This window comes from Mesoplodon bidens, assembly GCF_964165515.1.
Source record: "Mesoplodon bidens genome assembly, chromosome: 18".
In the NCBI taxonomy this organism is placed as follows: domain Eukaryota; kingdom Metazoa; phylum Chordata; class Mammalia; order Artiodactyla; family Ziphiidae; genus Mesoplodon; species Mesoplodon bidens.
Genome location: NC_138175.1, coordinates 3678602 through 3698372, shown reverse-complemented (window position 1 = coordinate 3698372; position 19771 = coordinate 3678602). Strand labels below are relative to the sequence as shown.

General features: G+C 47.6%; 1 long non-coding RNA gene across 2 annotated transcripts in view; it reads right to left on the bottom strand.

Moving 5' to 3' along the window:
* Window positions 1–19771, bottom strand: part of LOC308606025 — a 449457-nt gene that overhangs the window by 154634 nt on the left and 275052 nt on the right. The window contains exon 6 of one of the 2 annotated variants that reach the window (XR_014013763.1): window positions 15593–15640. This is a non-coding gene — a long non-coding RNA (uncharacterized lncRNA). Of the gene's footprint in view, window positions 1–15531; window positions 15641–19771 lie in introns of those variants that run through there. The other variant, XR_014013764.1, reaches the window with a different exon arrangement.

The window sequence follows — 19771 nt, the reverse complement described above, 5'->3', positions numbered from 1 at the left end:
ATGAAAAAATAAGTGAAGGTGTGATTTACTTGGAAATAGCGTCTTTGCCAATGTGTTTAAGGTAAGAATGCAGACGAGATCGTACTGGATTAGGGTGGGCTGTAAGTTCCACCAGGGTGTCTTTAGAAGAGACAGAAAAGGACCAACACATGCACAGGGAGAAGGCCACGGAGCTCTGGAGGCAGAGACTGGATGGACGCATCTAGGAGTCAAGGGACACCAAGGATGGCCTCCAACATGGGGAGCTGAGAGAAGAGCATGGAAGAAATTCTCCCTCGAGCTTCCAGGGAGATCCCGGCCCTGGTGACACCTTGTTTTCGGACTTCTGGTCTCCTGAACCAGGAAGGAATACAACTTCTCTTGTTTGTAGCTGCCTAGCATGTGGTAATTTGCTAAGGTGGCCACAGGTGCAGGAGTCCAGGTGTGTGAAGACCTGTGGGAGTGGCTTCTCCTCTCTGGGGGATCAGGGAGGGCTTCAAGGAGGAGGTGACGGTTGAACTGAGCCCTGAGGATGCCGAAGAATTTGCTGGGCAGACTGGGAGGAAGACTGATTCCAGGCAGAAGGAACAGCACATGCTCCTGTGGCTCTGGCCCCGCTGGGTCCCTTCAGGGAAGGGTAGCGCAGAGGAGTTGTTGATCATCGTGGGAGGGGGGCACATCCCTCCTGCCCATAGGACATTGGTGGCTTCTAACTGCAAGGGCTTCTAGAAAATGCAGTCCTGCTGTGTGCCCAGGAGGAGGGGACAACACAGATACTGGTAAGAATGGGCACTGTCACCCACACTGCCCTATCACAGCCACCCTAAACTCTCCAGACTGTTTCTGATACTTGCAAATAAAACATTCTCAGCAAGCACAGAGCTTAGCTACCTGAGACTTAGCCTCTGAGCTAAGTAATATTCACTGTTTCTGTTCATTTTAAGACCATTTGTTTTTGTACATATCCAAGCTGTAAGGTGTTAGGCCTGTTAGCCAGATTCCTGGAACTTCTTCAAACAATAAAATGAAGTGGTTTTGGGAAGGATTGGAGGGAGGAGAAACTCCTCTCCCCACGGCCGCGGAGGACTCTCCCTCTCTCCGTGTCTTTGCCCCTTTCTCTTCTTGATGACAAGCGCCTCTTGGCTGACCACGCCCCTTTGTCTCTCTCCCTGTCCCTCCTGCACCTCCTGTGTCATTGGGTCTCACTGGAGGGGTCAACAGGAGCGGGTGCGCAGAGCTGCTCTGCAGCTGAGCTTAAAACAAACGTATCCAGCAGGAGCCTGAGTCAGAAACTTGGCCTCTTGAATCAACATTCAGCCAGGAGGCTGCCCACCTGGTACGCCCAACAGAGTTGAGGCTGTGAAGGTCAAGGCAGGGAGCCCTTCTCCACCACGGAGCTTCATAAAGATTGCCTAAAAGTAAGGAGAGACTAAAGGTGAAACTGACAGTCCTGGGGCCATCACGCCCCTTCCCGGGGGTGGGGGGGGGAAGGTCCAGGCAATCCCCAGCTGCAACCTCACATTCAGAGGGAGGGGACGCGCCCAACAAGGCCAGGAGCAGCCAAAGAGGATGTGGACGGCTGGGAAATCGACTCCTTAGCGTCCTGAGATGCTTGGAGGTCAGTCAGGTCCGTCTCCAGCTTTACAGCAGAGCAAACTGACTTGCAAAGCCGAGTGATTTGCCCCAGCGCATCACTGAGTGTAGATGCTGTGTCCTGTTTCCTATGAAGTTACATAAGCACAATGAAAAACCACCGTTGTCAAGGGTACGCCGTGGGCCTTGGTGGTATTAATGTTACTCCTGGCTGAGGACCTGGGGAAAACCTTGGCCAGGATGACTCTTTACCTAGAGGTTTCCTCCGTGCCTGGGTTCTGCAAATGGTTTTCTGTGGGCTCCACATTTCTTCCTCTCACACTTGGATATATTACTATCCGCCTTAAGGCCTCTTGTTTCTTCATCTGTAAAATGGTAATAAATTCCTTCTTGTCGGGATGGTTGTGCAAATGAAATGCAGATGATCGGGATGAAATGTCTAGACCATGGTAAGTCCTCAGGCATCCTAACTGCTGGATCATGGTGAAGATGATGATGTCGTTTTGGTTCACCCTCAGTAGAATCGTCATGAGTTAACGGGCTAAATGAGGCTTTCTTTGCTTCCTTCCAAAGGACTGTCAGGACGGAGCCAAGCTCTATTGGAGCCTGTGGCAATAAGAAAAATCCGGAATACCGATCTCCCTTTTAAATTTTTCATATTTTATCATGGAATTGTTTGCATTAATTTTGATTTTTTGTTTTTTTGTTTTTTTGACGGCACTGAATGGCTTGCGGGATCTCAGTTCCCTGAGCAGTGATTGAACCCAGGCCACAGCAGTGGAAAGCCTGGAATCCTAACCATTAGGCCACAAGGGAACTCCACATTAATTTTGATTTTTTTAAAAAATATATTGCATTAAAGTATCTCTAACCTTGGTTACTGAGTGTTCTAGTGGCCCTGAAGTGCTGCAGATGGAATAGACGCCTCCCTAGCCTCAGGCTGGTCTGACTTTTCTTGTCACCTGGGGAAGGGCTTCAAGTCCTCATTCCTCCAGGTGCCACCTAACACCCATGGGGGGCGCTGTGGCGCTGTTCCTTTGGGCTGTACTAGCAGCTTGGTACTTTCTGATCTTGCACAGCAAAGGGAAGTTTGTTTTAAATACTTCAGGGCTGGAACGGGCACTTCCTGGTTTGGGTCAGATTTCGACAAAAGTGCTCACCATTGGGTCTGGAGGATGGATTCCCTGCACTTCCCGTGTAACAGGAATACCCTTCCCTCCTCAGCACCAGGCGCATGGTTCCAGGGGCTTTTCTGATGAAGCCATTCCTTGCCCACCGCCATGCAGACCGTGGACCCTCTCCCCTCGGGCTCTGGGCAGCCCCATGGCTGGTGCTAGAGGACTCGGTGGTGGAATTTCCTCACTGCTGGCCAGTGTGGTCCACGGCTCCACAGCCAGACACGAAACAGGGCGGAAACTAGGTTTCATCCAGCACGTAGGTTTGTGAGGATATTTATGACCCAGATAGTGCTCCAGATGTTGACTAGTCTCACGTGATTTCAGAAGTTCAGTTCTTTAAACAGTCTTGGAGGTTGCATACTCTCCAGCAGTTTTTTTTTGTTTGTTTTTGCTTTTGCTTTTTTTTTTTTTTTTTTTTTTTGCGGGTATGCGGGCCTCTCACTGCTGTGGCCTCTCCCTCTGCGGAGCACAGGCTCTGGACGCTCAGGCCCAGCGGCCATGGCTCACGGGACCAGCCGCTCCGTAGCATGTGGGATCTTCCCAGAACGGGGCACGAACCCGTGTTCCCTGCATCGGCAGGCGGACTCTCAACCACTGCGCCACCGGGGAAGCCCTCTCCAGCAGTTTTTAAACAGTGTTTAGCAACCCTCTTGGGCTCCAGGGCCTGGAAGGGCTTCCCGAGGTCCCGGGGGTCCCAGGGACTAGTTCCAGGGTGGAAAGGTGAAGGGAGGAGGGGCCAAGTGGGCACAACTTCGGGCCTGTCTCCTGCGCCAACGGAACAACCACGTGTCTGCCTGCTCCACACGCAGGGCGTCTAGCCTAAGTTTTGTTTAAAGAAATGAATCTCGGATTAAAAATAGTTTTGAAACCATGAACCCAGTTCAGAGGCTCTTAATCCTGGCTGCACACTGGGAATCACTTAAGGAATTTTAAAAAATTCCTTGACCCAGGCCCTACATCCAGAAATTTGGATGTAATGGGTCTGTGGTGAGGTGTGGGCATCAGCATTAAAAAAAAATATTACTCAGCCATAAAAAAGAACGAAATAATGCCGTTGGCAGCAACATGGATGGACCGAGAGCTGATCATGCTAAGTGGAGTAAGTCAGACAGAGAAAGACAAATATCATATGATATCGCTTATATGTGGAATCTTAAAAAACGGTACAAATGAACTTATCTACAAAACAGAAATAGACTCACGGATGCAGAAAACAAACTTATGGTTACAAGGCGGGTAAGGGGGGCAGGGAGATTGGGATTGACATATACACACTACTACATATAAAACAGATAACTAATAAGGACCTACTGTAGAGCACAGGGAACTCTACTCAATACTCTGTAATGGCCTATGTGGGAAAAGAATCTAAAGAAGAGTGGATCTATGTATAACTGAATCACTTTGCTGTATACCTGAAACTAACACAACACTGTAAATCAACTGTAGTCCAATTTTTAAAAAAGAAAAGTCTTCCTCGGTGACCCTAACGTGCCACCAGGGTTGAGAGCCACTCATCTGGGCCAGCATCCTTCTTTCTGCTCACACAAAACGGGGGCCCAGGAGGGGGGCCACGTGACTTGTGCAGAGCCCCATGCTAGCTCCTCTCCAGGCTAGATTAGAACCCTGGTCATCCAGCTGTTAATCAGTGCTCCTGGGAATCTACAGCGCACACACAGAGGAAGAGAGAACCCAGTTATTCTATGCAGATGTGACTTTCTGTGGTTTCATTTTCACATTTGAACAAATATTTTTAGTCCAGCATTTGAGTTTCAGGGAGGGAAAACCCTCAAGCGGGAGAGGACATTGCTATTTATACTTCCGCTGGGAAACAGAGGCGTGGGGGTGTGGGGCACCGACGAGTGCCCCCCAGGACCACACAGATGCCTGGAGCTGAGAAGAGGCCCCCGAGGGCTGGCTCCCAGGCTCACGGTTTAGTTTAACCACTTTACACACTCAATTTCGCATTCCCTTGGGAACCCCTCCCAATGTTAACCGGTTGGTGGAGACAAATTGTCGTACTGGTGAAGTGTTTTGAGTTTTCAAGGTCAAGCTCTTTTTTTTTTTTTTTCAAGAATAAAAGAGAGAAAAAGAAGAGATATAAGCATGTGAAACCTGTAGCCAAACTGGCCTATCAGGGTACAAAGTCTACATAATTAACAGCTTTAAGAGGCATGTCAATAGCGGTGGTGGGGTGAGGGGTATAAAAGACTGAAGGCAAACCAGAGAGGGCTTTGGGACAATCACATCTCTTGTCACAGTGGGAAGTGACCAGTCCAGGTGACGCCAGGGAGGGACTGCAGGGCGGAGGCACAGAGGAGGTGAAGCCCACGTAGAGACTTGTAGAGTTAAAAATGCTTGCATGTCCTACAGGGGGAAATAGGGGTTTTGTGACTTCTTCTGACCCACAGAATGTGGTGCAAGTGCCACTGTGGAATTTCTGAGCCTGGGTTTTCAGACATCGGAAGCCCCTGCCTTCACACTTGAGGGCTCCCTCCTAGAAACGACTCTGTGCAGTGAGAGGCCAGGCCATTTTCCAGGAGGAAAACCAAGCTGCTATTTCCCCACATTATTAAGCAGCTCAGCAAGAGAAAGGAATCTCCTCCATGTATTAGTCAAGATAGGCCAGCTAGGGGGCTTCCCTGGTGGCGCCGTGGTTGAGAGTCCACCTGCCGATGCAGGGGACACGGGTTCGTGCCCCGGTCCGGGAGGATCCCACATACCACGGAGCGTCTGGGCCCGTGAGCCATGGCCGCTGAGCCTGCCCGTCCGGAGCCTGTGCTCCGCAACGGGAGAGGCCACAACAGTGAGAGGCCCGCGTACCGAGGAAAAAAAAAAAAAAAGATAGGTCAGCTGTGCTGTGTGACAAGTAGCCCCTGAATGTCAGTGGCTCTGCTCAACCGAGACTTTATTTCTCACTCACACGGAGTCTGGGGTGGGTCCTGTTTCTCGAGTGGGGAGTCTCCACACGTCTTGGCCCCGCCACCTCATTAGGAAGTCTCCGTGGTCACTGAGGTGGGGGAAGGGACATCCGGAGGGTCATGGCCCTGAGCCTCACGGCAGAAGTGATGGGCCCCTGCCACCCACCACCAGCACCATCACGTGGATCCGTCTAAATGTAAGGGGGCTGTGACGTGAGGGGGCAGACAGAATGTCTGGCAAGCACTCCTGCCTCTTAAGTGTTTCTGCCAAAGGCTCTTCTGAACCCTCAGGCAACTGCCAGTATTTGTTTGCCAGCAGAGGACAAAATGAGCTGTAATGGAAAACCTCAGAGAAGACTGAGTCTGCCTGATGGGTGGCTGAGTGTGTGTGTGTGTGTGTGTGTTCTTAATTTTCTGTTGCTAACAGCTAGAAGAGTATCAGCTCTTGAAAAATTATCTGTGTTTTGTATGGTATTTGAGAATCAGTCCCAAGATGTTGGACAGACACGCATGAAAGCTCATATGAGAGATCTCCCTGGGAAGGGAAGAGACAGATTAAGTGGAAGTCGATTGAAAATGGGCATATCCATCAGGACTTCCCTGGCGGTCCAGTGGTTAAGACTTCGCCTTCCAATGCGGGGGATGCGGGTTTGATCCCTGGTGCAGGAGCTAAGATCCCACATGCCTCACAGCCAGAAACCAAAACATAAAACAGAAGCAATATTGTAACAAATTCAATAAAGACTTTAAAAATGGTCCACATCAAAATAAATAAATAAATAAAATAATAAAAAATAAAATAAAATGGACATATCCAACAAATTATTTTCTAGGTGGCCTCTCTAAATCACTGACTTATTTTTCTAGGACAGGAAGTAGAGATTTCTCCCAGGGTCCCCACCGCACTGTGGGAGTGGCTCCCTCATGATCTCATTCAAGAAACCCTAGACCCAGACCAGGGCTCACAAATTGGTCTCATTTCAATTTACTACTTAGACCAGTTGGTGGTTCCTGGTGTGATGTGCTGAGACCACATCTAGACCTGGCAGGAAACAGTGTCAAGATCGATTAGTAATGTCTGCCACAGAGAGAGTAAGGGGAGAGTGGTCACCTCCTTCAAAATCTATTCTAAGATGCTCATTTCCCCACTTTTTAACATCTCTAAAATCAGGGTGCATTGTATAATTGAAGGCATCTTACAAATTATTTTGCAATGGGTTTCTGTGGTTCACAAGATAATGGTGCATGGGACTTCCCTGGTGGTTAAAACTCTGCTGCTTCCACTGCAGGGGGCACGGGTTCAATCCCTGGTTGAGGAACTAAGATTCTGTATGCCGTGTGGTGCAGCCAAAAAAAAAAAAACACGTGCACTGCACAATTAATAAAATAGATAACATTTGGTATTTGCCATTTTTGGTTTGTTTGTTTAGAGCGTTGTTGTTAGGATTTAATGGGCTTAGATCCAGAATCCCTAGACCTGGGAGGTCTCAGTGGGGTTAATTCCCGTTCTCTTTTCCTCTCTCTCCCTTTCATTTACATCTCTGAGGTTTTCTTCTGCACAGCCCCACAGCCCCTGCTCTTTCCATGGCAGCCCCCTCAGCACCCTCCACTTCACCCCTCTGTTCCAGCTCTGCCATCACTGGAAGATTCCTTCCATGTTTTTAAGTTCAAATTCTCTGGACTCTGAGTGAATCGAATAACCTGTTTGAGCATTTCTGAGGTTAGAGATTGCTGGCCAGCTCGTGCATTATTTTTCCTGGGGGTTGTGCCTAGCCCTGATCTAGTCGGCTGTGATCAGGGTAAGGAGGTGGGTGGGTTGGGGGGTGGGATCCCAAGGTACAACATGTCCTCCTAGGAGGCAGGGGCACGCCAGAGTTAACATATACGTACACTTCCAAACCTGTGTCTCTATGGATACCTACACCTATACCCACAGCTGCATCCCTGCGCAGCTTCCTTCCTCCCGCCCTTCCTTGGGCCTCCAGTGGAGGGGGTGGCATTATCATACCATGCAAGGTCCCATCTTGTTGGTTTGCTTATTCCCACTGGTCCTCCATCCCTCCACCCCCATTTCGGGACAATCACTTTAATATATTCACTGTGAACATTACTGTTTGTAGCACGAAGCTGAAGAACCCTGACTTCCTGGTCTCGAATCCCAGATCTGATAAGGATTAGCCGTGTGACTTGGAGCCTCAGTTTACATCATAATGGTATTTTAAAGTGTAATTTTATTAAAATAAATAATAATATTTTAATATCTATTTACCCAATGAATGCACGCACTTAAAATGTGTTGCTTGGATATGAGGATACTTCGAATGGCACCCTGCACCTGGTGAGCAGCACAGAAGAGCTCATTAGCCAGTGCATCCTTGCAAAAGGTGTACCGTGTGCTTGGTCCGCGGATGCTTAGCTGCTGTTAAGTCGTATCCAGCTACATATCTCATTCTATTACTTGCTTCACCTAGCACGTTTCATTCACGTATATGAACTGTTATGAACTTTTCTTGGTTTTAACTGTTTTTCATACATACACTTGCATGCAATCTCTGAGTTTTCCCTATATGACATCATTGGAGGTGGACTTGCTGGGCCAATGGACACACACATCATGAGGGGCTGGTTACACACGGCCACCTTGCCCTCTAGGCTGGGGGCTGATTTACACTCCTGGCAGCCAAAGAGAAGATGCTTGTTTCCTCTCTCCTTTGCCCCAGGCCCAACACTGCATTTTCATTGTAAAATTTAAAACCTTTGGCCCCAAGATCTTGACTCTCCACTGCAGTCCCACTGAAGGCAGAGAGAATCTGATCAGAAAGGCAAAGGCAGAGAGGAGGAAAATGTCCAGAGAAAGAGAGGGCTTCTCTTAGGGCAGGAGGAGGACGCAGGAGGGACAGAGGTGTCAGGTCCCTGATGTCAGAAGGGACGTCTGCTGAGCGCAGAGCCAGGGCTGGTGATGGAACGAGCTGGCACGGCGGGCAGGGGGATGGGCGGGCTCCACCGCTGTTCCTGGAACCGGGCTGCCTCCTGGTTACATATTACGTTCATTTTGATTGTAAGTACGGGTTTGCCTTCCCTAATGGCAGGGTTGGGTAATGATGTGGTCTTGAGAGGCATGTGTTACCCAGGAGAATCTGGGCTGCACATTCCCAATGCAGATGGAATGCTTGGCTGTTTGATTTTCGCCTCCCATCGTTTGATTGTATTTGTTGAGCTGGAAATGTGGGGAGGGTAACTCTCTCTCTGATTTTCTTTTTCTTTGTAATTTGGGAATGTGGCTAGAGAACAGACAGTGGCTAAAGATCCCTTGACAGTGGATGAGCTGGAATTTGCTGTGGGATTTTGCAGGGGAGAGGCAGAGTGCACCGGGTAGCTTGCCGGAGACAAACGGGAGTTCAGACATATGTGCAATGGGGGTGAAGGACTTGAATCTTCCCCCTCGACAGTCTCTGAAGGGGTTGGGTGTGTGAAAGGTGGTTTGTGGCTTGGACTGTGTATCCGTTTGGAATGCTGTCCACTGCAAGTAACTCATTCAAGACTAACAGAAGGTAAACCTGGGAGGTGGCTTTTCTCACCGGTCAAGAGGGACAGAGGTAGCAGGTAGCTAAGCTCCATCAATGCTCTGAGGTGTCGTCTTGGAAATTATCTCCAGCCTAAGGTGTTGCAGCAGCTCTAAGCTTCCCGTTTACACATTCCCTCCTTCTCAATCCCTTTCTACAAAACATCCTCTTTTCACTTATTAAAAACACCATCATCTTTGTTTCAGAGAAATATGTGACCATCTTAGAGAACTGGCTTCCGATGGCAGGTTACTGGATCAGCCAGAGCCCAGAGGGAGCCCCGCCACCATTCTCACTGCTCGTCTCTGCCTCACCCGCAGGGTGTCGGGACAGGGGACACCCAGGGGGAGGAACCCAGGTGCTTGGCTCTGATTCCACATTCTGATTCCCTATCCAGCCCCTGCCACAGGTTTCCACTGGGCAAGCGGTCTGGAGGGAGCACACGCGCAGCCTCAGAGGTTCGGAGCTGGGATCAAATATCAGGCCCACGGCTTGGAGCCGTGTGGCCCTGGGCAGGTCCGGGCACACCTCTGACCCTCACTTTCCCCATCTATTAAACGGCGGTGAGAATGCACAACCAGGAACTATTGTGAGGACTACAAGGAAAGGATGCAATGGCCCCAGCACTGCTCCTGGCACAGCGGGGCTCTATAAACAGTCACCTCTCATCATGATTCCTGCCAGTGGAGGGGAAGTGGATGAAAAGAAAAAGTACAAGTCATGGGACTTGCCTTAGCCTTTGCTTCCAGTATCGGTTATGATAAAGAGATTTAAGACACAACTGTGGAAGCTGTGGGTTACTAGGGCAGCTTTCCGTGTGCCACAAGGTGACCAGGATGGAGTCCTTGCAGCACCCACTATGCAGATGTAAAAGCCCATTATGGGCATTGCAGGAAACTGCACTGGTTCAGATCTTTAATATGAAAAGAGGATTTGTCTTATTTGCCACGTGTGTGATGATGAACAGATGTGCTGGAATGAAGGCAAACATAGGTTCATCTCCTCTAACACTTACTGCCAACCCACCAAAACGTCTGCCTTCCCATCACAGGACAAGGGAACTAGGGACCTGGCATCTGGGAGAAACTACCAGACACTGCAGCCTTCCTGTGTCTGGAAACCACTGCACCAGCATCTTGGGGTGGTCAAAGTCACCAGCTCCAGCTGTCCTCCATGGGAGGCTTACATGGAATGAGCTTCTGGGACAACTTCAGGGTCACCAGCAGTGGCAAAGTAAATGGATAGATGGGGGGAGGGCCAATTTTAAAAGGAAAGCCACATCTGAGCATCTGTATTCAATTTGACGAAGAGCTGGCAGAGGAGGGACTCTTAGATTCCATTTAGTTCAGACTCCTTATATGACAGATGAGAAAACTACAGCTTAGAAAGGGAAAGTGACCTGCTTACGACTGTGCAGCAAGTTGGTGGGGGTGCCATTCAATCCATCCACCCACCCACCCACCCACGCATCCACCCACGCATCCACCCATCCATCCACGCACCCACCCACGCATCCACCTGCCCACCCACCCACCCATCCACGCACCCACCCACCCATCCATCCATCCATCCACTCACCCACCCATCCATCCACGCACCCACCCACGCATCCACCTACCCACCCACCCACCCATCCATCCATCCATCCACTCACCCACCCACCCACACATCCACCCACCCACACATCCACCCACCCATCCATCCACCCATCAATCAATCAGAGATGTGTGCTGAATGCTTCTGATGTGCCAGGCACGGTACCAGCTGCTGAGCATGAGGCCCCACAGGAAGATCTGACCCTCATCCTTAGGGAGCTTACAGTCCAGTGGAGGAAACAGATTACAGCAAATCACATAATTAATTTCAATTGGGATCCTTGCTATGAAGAAAACTTCAGTGTGCTAAGAGAGAGTCTGAGAGGATCTGGAAGGACCCCCTGAGGAAGTAATCTTTAAACTGAGCCCTGAAGGGTGAGCAGGAGCAGCCAGACCAGCAGAAGGGCCGAGACAGAGGCAGTATTTCCGGCGGAAGGAAGGCTCTAACAGGGGACGGAGCATGGAGCACTGAGAGGATGAAGCAAGCCTAGAGGTGCTGGGGAGGCCAGCAGCGTGAGAACACAGACTTGGGGCTTCCAGGCCTGGCGCTCTCTCCTCTCTGCTTGTAGGTCCCATCCCAGGACTCTGCACCTTATGGAATCAACATCTCCTCCAATTTCCATGTTTGGAGAGAACTGGATGATGAAGATACTTGGTGGATTTGCTCTAGAAAAGGCTTATTCGGGACTGGACTGGGGTTTAGGGGTTGAGGGAGGAGCCCATATAGTTTATAAATAATAAAATACCTACTAATATGGCACACATCATACGGAAATAAATTATGTCCAATAATAGGAAGTCTGCGGAGATAAGTCTATGGCACCCCATGATGGAGTGAGCTTCCCAGTGATGCTCAGCACCTCTGCAGTTCTCATGGCCTTCCCTGCATAGTCACAAGGTGGCAGGGGTTTCCTTAAACAACACATCCTCCGATGACTTTCTTCAAAGGCAGGAAGACAGACAAGTGACCTCTCTCCTTTTACTGGGGAGAAAAACCTCTTTTCCAGGAGCCTTACAGTGTACTTTCTCTTGTGGTTCATTGGCCCAAACTGGGTCATGTGCTCACTGCTGACTGTAAGAGGCTGGAAAGGTGATTATCTGGGGAGAAGTGGAAGAGGTATTAGCCTGTGGTTGTCTGTCACATGCCTCTGGCTATCAAGGTAATAAACCCACCAAAAGGAATGAGGCCTCTCTCCATTCCCAGTTCACAGTCCTGCTGGCTAGTATCAAGTTCTGCAGTTCATGTTTGTCAGTGTTTCAATGAGTGATGTGGTACGGAAGAAGCATTGGACAGAATTCAACACTCAGCCAATAAGAAGTAGAAAGGAACCTCCTCAATACGGCAAAGAGCAACTAGATAGTCATGCTGGGAAAACAGGAACTCCAACCCCTACCTCACGCCATATACAAAAATTAATTTTAAATCTACCAAAGATCTAAATGCAGGAGCGAAAACTATAAAACCTTCTAAAAGAAAACATAATATATCTTGACAAACTTGGGGCAGGCCAAGACTTCTTAGACATGATAGAAAATGCACTAATAAAAAATGGATAAAATTCAAACTTAAAAACATTTGCTCTTTAAAAAGCGCTATTAAAAATGAAAGGCAATGCCGATGCAGGGGACACGGGTTCGAGCCCTGGTTGGGGAAGATCCCACATGCCGCGGAGCCACTAAGCCCATGCGCCACAACTACTGAGCCGGCGCTCTAGAGCCCATGAGCCACAACTACTGAGCCCATGCACCTAGAGCCCATGCTCCTCAACAAGAGAAGCCACCACGATGAGAAGCCCACGTACCACAATGAAGAGTAGTCCCCACTCAACTAGGGAAAGCCCGCACGCAGCAACGAAGACCCAGTGCAGCCAAAAATAAATAAATAACTTAAATAATAATAATTATTATTAAGAAGAAATGAAAGGCGAAGCATCACACTGTAAGAAATACAGAACACAGAGACTTACCTGTCCTCTTTAGGAATGAAGAATATGGAAAGTTAGGCCCTCGGGTGTGGAATGTGAATCCACAATCATCATTACCCATCAGTCATTATCATCAGTAAAGGAAGGGCTGCCACCAGTTGAGCATCTCCTTTGAGGCACCATCTACTTTAGACACACTCTCTAATCTAAATCTCTTACCATACTGTGAGAAAGAGCACGGTTTCCCAACCACAGATGAACAAACCAGGTCTGAGAAATCACACACCTGGGGTGGTAGATGGTGTCAGTGGTGCCAATTCTTCACCCCTTCCTATATTTTTGCTTTTGCCCGGTAACCGTGAGGAGCTCTCCCTTTATGGGCAGGGTGACATGCTCCACCCCTGGACTTTGGCCTCAGCCACATGACTTGCTTTGGCCACCACAAGGGAAGGGCCTTTAATAAGGGCTCCAACACTGGGACGTGCTCTCTTGCATCTTTGCCATGGCCATGAGGTCATGCCTGAGCCGGTCTGCTAGAGATGAGAAACAAGCACAGCTGAGTAGGCGTCCCCTCTGTCCCAGGGGCAGTCAGCCTAGATCAGCTGCCAATCCCAGACACGTATGCGAACCCAGCCAAGATCAGCAGAGCCGCGTGGCTGACCCCCAGCTCATTCCAGATACACAAGCAACACACACTTACCGTTCTTATGATGCCGAGGTTCTGAGGTTGTTTGTTATGCAGCACTCTTGTGTCAAGAGCTAACCGACACACCCAGTAAGCACTGAAGTCAGAATCTGTACTCAAGTCTGTTGACTCCACCATCCGTGTCCCTCCTACCCTGACACTCTCTTTTTACTATTGTTCTCATAATTATTCGCATTCATGACAAAGTCTAGGATTTAACATTTTGGAGAAAATAGGAGTGGATGTTGGGCAAGTGGGCTTTATCTTCTGTGGTTGCCAGAGGGAATGGGAGGGATACAATTTGGAAAGCTGGTGGGAGTCAGAACGCAATCCATGCCACGTGGTTGGAGTCTGGCCAGTTACTACTCCCAGTTTTCTCCCCATCCTTCCTGGTCAACCACAGCCACATGCCTAGCAAAAGCTGTCTTGTATTTGCCTCTAGCACCTTAGGAAAGAATGCTAATAGCTAAAATGCACCGAGCACCTACTCTTACTAAGCCCCACATGGATCACCCCATTTAATCTTCCCAACAAACTGAGAACCTTAATATTTGCATTTTACATGTGAGAAAACTGAGGACAGTCAAAATGTCCTCCCTATTGGTTTCTGGCAGAATTGCAAACTAAAGAGTGATATTGCACAGCTTAGACTCTGTGAAAGTTATTGGTAGAACTGCCAATAACAAAGATATCAATTACATTTTGATAACTCATTCAACAAACCAGTTCAATGTAACCATTATTCACAAGGCCAAGCAATGGAGTGTGCAAGTTTCAAAATGCAGGAAACAAAAACTGACACTGTGAACAGGAGAGAGTCCAGTCCATAAACACAGTGGGGCTTCCAATACTCCTCTTTGATAAAACAAGCAAACAAAACCAATCACAACAGGTATAGAAGACTTGAACTCTATAAACCAGCTTGACCTAGAGGACGTCAACGGGACACGCAACCCAACAACAGCAGAGCCCACATCTTCTCCTGTGCACATGGAGCATCAACCAAGGTAGACCAACGATCTTCTAGACCACTGTGGCTCATGGCCTGTGACTGTACAGCCCATGACCTAAGCGTGGTTTTTATATTTTTAAAGGGCTGCCAAAAATAAAACCAAACAAAACAATAAAGAATATGCAACAGAGACATTACTTGGCTTGCAAACTCTAAAATGTTTGCAGTCTGGCCCTTTACAGAAAAACCTTCCCTTCTACTCTTCTAGGTCATCAAGCAAGTTTCAGGAAATTTAAAAAGGTTGAAAATGTACAAAATATATTCTTTGACCACAGTGAAGCCAAACCAGCAATTATTAACATGAAAGTATATTTTAAAAAATCCTAAATATCCGGAAATAAAACAAATAGACCAATGGCACAGAACAGGGTGTCCAGCACCAGATAGACGTATACATGGGCATTTCTCACACAACGATGAAGATATTTCAATACATCATGAAAAGGACCAACCACTCAATAAACAGCGTCGAGACAACTGGCAAAAGTGCAAAAGCAAAAAACGTACACCATAAAACTATTAGGAATAAATTTAGACGATTTTGAAAATAGAGAGCAGTTTCTTAAAAATATAAATGCAAGGGCTTCACTGGTGGCTCAGTGGTTAAGAATCCGCCTGTCAATGCAGGGGGCACGGGTTTGAGCCCTGGTCCGGGAAGATCCCACATGCCGCAGAGCAACTAAGCCCGTGCACCACAACTACTGAGCCTGTGCTCTACAGCCCGCAAGCCACAATTACTGAACCCTCGAGCCACAACTACTGAAGCCCACGTGCCTAGAGCCCGTGCTCCGCAACAAGAGAAGCCACCGCAATGAGAAGCCCGTGCACCGCAACGAAGAGTAGCCCCTGCTTGCCACAACTAGAGAAAGCCAGTGCGCAGCAACGAAGACCCAACGCAGCCAAAAATAAATAAATAAACAAGCAAGTAAATAAATAAGTTCTTTTAAAAATATATACATATATATAAATGCAAAAGCAAACCATGTCAAAAATCTGTATAACAATCTACACCATAAACAAAGTGAAAATCCAAGTGACCAGTTGGGAAGAAATACTTGCAAAATATAAAGCACAGAAATGACTAATATCAGAAATATTTAATGCACTCTTAAAGATCAGGTTTAAAAAGATAAATACTCACCTACAGGACGTACAAGCAGAAACGTTCAAAGGATAAGGAAGGCGGCACCTGAAAGTAGAACACAAACGCCACGTGTGAAAAGTGTCCAAATGCATCAGCCAACAGGAAAACTCCAATTACTTTAAGGATATTGCTATTCATCCATACATTAGTCATAATGCAAAGACTGGCCATGGCCAGCGTTGGGAAGAGGGAGGAGAGTAAGCTTAGCCATTGCTGGTCCACAAACTGCTACGTTGTTTACGGAAGCAATTGACAGGAATCTGTTCAAACTGGAAACCCACACACCTGACACCCCAGACAAGGCACTTGTAGAAATCTGTTGTGGCAAAGAAATACCCACATGTGCACAAAGGGGCAGGTCTGAGGATGTTCAGTGCAAATATTTTTATTATAAGAAGACACAGGAAGTAACTGAAATGACTACTGATATGGACATGGTAAAGCAAACCGTGGCATCTCCATATGGAAAACTGAGCACTGGCTTAAACAGTTAAGACTGAAGTATAGCAGACGTGGAAAGATCTCCATGTGGAATCTAAAAAATAATACAAGTGAATGTATATGCAAAACAGAACCAGACTCACAGACAGAGAGAACAAACTAGTGGTTACCACTGGGAAGAGGAAAGTGGGGGAGGGGAAAGTTAGGGGCATGGGATTAAGAGGTACAAACTACTGTGTATAAAACAGGTAAGCAACAAAAATATATTGTATAGCATGGGGAATTATCGCCATTATCTTGTAATAACTTTTAATGGAGTATGATCTGTAAAAATACTGAATCACTATGCTGTGCACCTGATATTACTATAATATTGTAAATCAACTATACTTCAATTTAAAAAAAAGATTTCTAAGACACCTTTGGTTGAAAAGGGGGTTCCTGAATGTGTTCCGTATTATGCCATCTATGTGTATGAACTACACAAGGGGGCAGCCCTTCTGTGTATACAAACTTATGTCTTTGTAAATCACAGAAAATGTCTTGAGGATATCCAGCAAAATGGGAAGTAGTTTTCTCTCCATAAGGAGAACACAGGTGATTTTTGTTGTTTCTTTGGGCTTTTGTCTATTTTCCATGGTAGAGATTATTTCTAAAATTTTTAAAAAAGGTAAAAGTGTGTGAGGTGGTACTTTTTTTTTTTTTTTTTTTTTTTACAGCATATAGATCCACTCTATAAGGGAAGGCAGCTGTCCTGCTGCTCCAGCCTGGCAAGTTCAATATTCTTTGCACCTTCCAACACTATGTACCTTTATAATTTCATTTTATCCTATTAATCCATCCTGAGCTGAGGGAGATAATCGCCCTTGTTGTGAGGGTGTCTGAAGATGTTCTAGGCATTTCAGTTTAATTTCAACTCTAATTCAAGGAGGGAAGAGTCAGCCTCTTTCCATGATATCTGATACGTCCCTCTCCTCCTTAATTCCGAGGGCACTGAGAGGGCCCTTAGCAATGAGGTCACCAGGGAGAGGAGGTCACAAGGTAAGTGAACCAAATGGCCAGGCTCCTCACCTATGTCAGGCCACCCCCTCCCACGCTGCTCCCCCTTATTTTTAGGACTCTTTGCAAACGCCACAGAGTGTGGATGCTTACATTCCAAGTGTGACAAAGCTTGCAAAACCACCCTGAGTGGGAAACCATCTTTCTGAGCATACTGGGGACCTCTGGGGGTGGGGGGGCGGTGGAAGGATGGTAGAGGCATTTCCCAGGAGGAGAAGGTGGAGGAGGACGCAGCACGGAGGGTGGGGACTAAGGGGGGGTTAAGGGTTTGAGATGATCCCTTCCTAGTCTGGAGGCCCGGAGGGTGTCTGCAGAAAGCGTCTCCGAAGGGCAGAGCTGTAGGCAAACATCCATTTCTTCTCACAGCCGAGCTGCCTGAAGCCCTCAGCACCCTGGCTCCAGAGTCTCAAAGGAGGTTTGTTAAACCCTCTGCATCATGAAGCACGGATGAGTGGTGAGTCTGTTTCGTGAGTTGCAACCAAGTTATTGAAAAAATGTTAAAGCTTCAAAAAATGAAATAGACTGGACCAATGCTTCTCAAATGTGGTCACTGTGCAGACCTGGGGTGGGGCCCTACAGTCTGTATTTCTAACTCAGATGATGCTGAGGCTGCTGGTCCAGGGACCACACTTTGAGAAGCCAAGATGAGCTGTCTAGCTAGATGGGAATAGACAAACACAGCAGTGCAGTGCATGTTGTAAAATGACATCCAGTTTCGTGAACATTTATTTTGTGTGTGTGTGTGTATGTGTGTGTTTGGATGTGTACTCTTATAACAGACTGGGATCCAAGAAAGTGAAAAACACCGAACTGGAATTACAAATAGGACTCAAGTCGAAAGACAAATACACTCAGGTGCATTTGGGCTATGGATCATTCTGACTCTATTTTAAACATGAAAATGTCCCTGTAAGGGACATACTTCTTATCTAGTCCCCCGTTGCTTCCATTACGAAAATTTGAACTTGTGCCATTTCCTGTGGCGAGGGCTTACACAGAGGGGTGAGAAGGGCATATCTATTTTGGAGTCTCATTTCAAAACCTCCCAATATCACCAAAATCAACTGGCACAAACAGAGCGCTTGGGAGTTTCTTTCATAGAAATGGCAAAGTACATCTATCAATGGAGCACATACAGCCGGGCGGAAGGGCTCACCAATGGCCGCTCCATCAACCTTGGCAGATGTGTACATTACGCTTTGATCTCCAAGGATGCTGTATTTAGATGACATAATGCCCTTTGGGTTATCTTTCTCGAAGGTAGAAGGGACGTAAGCAGATACCCACTCTTGCAAGATAAAATTAGCACCTCTTTGCTGGTAGATAAACATTTTCGGCAGGAAAGCTCTGATTAAAGTACAAAGCAGCCAGGGGTATTAGGCTGCACCCCTTTGAGTGAAATTCTTATTTATAATAAAAGGAAATAGCACTGCTATGACATAAGGCAACGGGGAGCCGCCACTCCCGCCGCAAAGAGAGGGCTTTGCTACTGCAGCCGTTGTGCAGAGCCCCAGCCTAGCCTAAACTGGGGGCCGGGGGTGGAAAGGGGGGACTCTGAGCAGAACCCTCACTCAGAGCAAGTGCCCCGTTGGTCCTGGCGCTTTCTGTTCCCGTGTTCCGGGGATGCCGCGAGTAGCTGTGTGATCTGCTCACTGCCCAGCGGACCTGGCACTCCCGCCCACCGCAGTCACCAAGCTGCTCACCCTGGTGCGGGGCTGGGTCAGTCCAGAGTGGGGCACCGTCTGGAGAATTCTTGCAAAAGCACCGGGCAGACTCGCTCCGGAGGCACCGTCTACCCGCCGGACGCTTTGTGCCGATTCGCACTAATGCGTTTGGCCCACAGGACCCCTGCCCCGTGTATTTCCCTCCCACACATGCCCCGATAGGAGCAGGTCACAGAACTGTGAACTGGACAAGTCCCGGTCCTGCTTGGGGCTGGGAAAAGAGGCCAGGAGTGCACATTGTCTGAGACATTTCGTTTTTCCCCACTGGATGGCTAGCCATCAAAATCAGAAAATGTCGGTGGCTGAAAGCTTCATCCAACTGCATTTGTTTTTTTGACTTTTGTGTACTGGCTTATTTAAGTGACTTACTTCCCAATCATGATTTTCTCTTTTCTACAGATTCTTGCTTCTTTTCTATTTAGAGAAGACCTTTCAATATGTCCTTTAGGATAGGTTAGGTATTGCTGTATTCTTTTAGTTTTTGCTTGTCTGAGGAACTCTTTCTCTCCCCTTCTATTCTAAATGATAATCTTGCTGGGTAGAGTGTCCTAAGTTGCCCATTTTTCTCTTTCAGGACTTTGAATGTATCTTGCCACTCCCTTCTGGCCTGCGACATTTCTGTACAGAAATCAGCTGATAGCCTTATGGGGGGGTCCCTTGTTGTTAACTCTTTGTTTTTCTCTTGTTGCCTTTAGAATTCTCTCCTTAACTTTGGTCATTTTTATTATAATATGTCCTGGTGTAGGTCCCTTTGGGGTCAACTTGTTTGGGACCTTCTGTGCTTCCCATATCTGGATATCTGTTTCCTTCTTTAGGTTTGGGAAGTTTGCAGCCCTAACTTCTTCAAATACATTTTCAATCCCCTTTTCTCTTTCTTCTCCTCCTGGGATCTCTATTATGTGTAGATGGGCACACTTTATATGATCCCATAGGTCTCTTGTATTGCTTTCAC